Consider the following 1738-nt stretch of genomic DNA (forward strand, 5'->3'; position numbering starts at 1 on the left):
TAGTCGATAGTGGGCCGCCATTTGCCGTTAGGTTTAGAACTGGCCATATCGGAGCAGAGTATGTGCTGTTACAGGGCCGGATGACCCCCTTTTCCAGCATGGAGTCAACTATTTCTTGCACTGGCACATATGACGCTATTAGAATCTTGTACTGTCGCACAAATGTGGGTGGCGCATCTGGGTGTGTCTGAATGCGCACCGTGTGGATGTTGGTCAAGCCACAGTCCAGGGAGTCCTTTGCGAAGGAGTGCTTGTACTTGTACAGAACGTCTTTGAGTCCTTGGCGATCTGCTTCCTTGTGGAGGGCATCCGCCTCACTCAGGATCTGTTGGATTTGTGCAGTGAACCCGGTGTAGGGTTCCTCTGTTGTTGAGTCACTTGAGGGGCTCTGTGCCTTGATGGTCACCTGTGCAGGTGATTCTGTCGTGGGCTGTGTTGAGACAGTGTAGACTGCGAGGTTAGTGTCGTCTGTTATTTCTGATCGGCAGACGCTTTCTCTGGTCACTGGCAGAATAGAAGTGATGGCAATGGTTTCATTGGGTCTTGTGAACGTTACTGTGTCATTATATTCATCTGACATTAGTTGGACTGGTATGTGGCCTATGACCAGTACCATTAGCTCAAAGTCATGGAACGTCTGGTTGATGAGCCATCCCAGGTGACTGGCTTTGGGAATGTTGATGTCTTTGGCCGTACAGTTGTTAAACAATACATACACAGCTTGAGATGACATTTCAATGAGAGGTGTGGCTTCCAAGGTCAGTCCTAGTCTTAGGCAGGTCCTGGAAGGTTGGAAGAAGCCTAGCTTACTGTTGAGAGTTTGGCCAGGTCGCATGTTGAGGCGGACGCTGACACTCTTGCTGTAGGCAGGTATTGCAGCTTCTTGCTGACTGATCATGGCGCATGCGTCTGGCATTGTTTGACCAGATCGAAGGTTCTTGAGGTTGACTGCAGTGGTCAGTTGGTGCAACAGGGGAGCCCATATGATGTCGTTCACGATGTCCACACAGGCGTTGGCAGTAGTGACTCTGTTTTTCCATCGTATGTCCACAGCGCAGATGATCTTGGAGGTAGCCATGGTTGTCGACTAGGGACTGAGAGAGAAGCGACTGTGTTTTGAGACGTGTGAGAGGCTCTGGTGTCTTTGCTTCAATGTTCTGAATAGCTTCAGGCTGATAGCCGAGTTCTCCGCCCACAGGGCTAATGCTGCATCGGACACCGACGTATCGTGGACATTTATGGCAGTCATGATTCGACGGGGGCCTGAGTCTGAGTCAGGCGCCTGCAATGAGCAGAGGAAAGGGTCCAGGTTCTTGCTGCTTGGAGTTGAGCTTGGCCCTGGCTTTGACATTGCATCATCAGTCAGTGAATTGGCGGCGGTGTCTGTGGCTTGACACTGCGACTCGTTGGAGTCTACTGACTGGAAGGGCAGAGGCTCGCGGACTTGTGTCCATATCTTTAGTTGCTTGAAGTCGATTAAGGGTTCAAAGCGATTAAGCAGGTATTTTCCAATGAGGAGTGGATACGTGTTGAGTGGTGAGACGTATACTGGGTGAACGAGGTCCATTGGTCCCACAATTAGGTGAATTGGGGCCATATGTTTTAGCTGTAGGCCTGTGTGGGAATATGCTTGAAGGTTCAGCTCGCACCTTTGAAGTTTGAGGGTGCTATTAGACCTCTTTGTTCTTTCTTGGACTTCTTCAAGGAGTCCAGTTGACATTAGAGTGATGTCGGCTCC

Source organism: Sinocyclocheilus grahami, unplaced genomic scaffold (genome assembly GCF_001515645.1).
Source record: "Sinocyclocheilus grahami isolate Dianchi unplaced genomic scaffold, SAMN03320097.WGS_v1.1 scaffold171.1, whole genome shotgun sequence".
NCBI classification, from domain to species: Eukaryota; Metazoa; Chordata; class Actinopteri; order Cypriniformes; family Cyprinidae; genus Sinocyclocheilus; species Sinocyclocheilus grahami.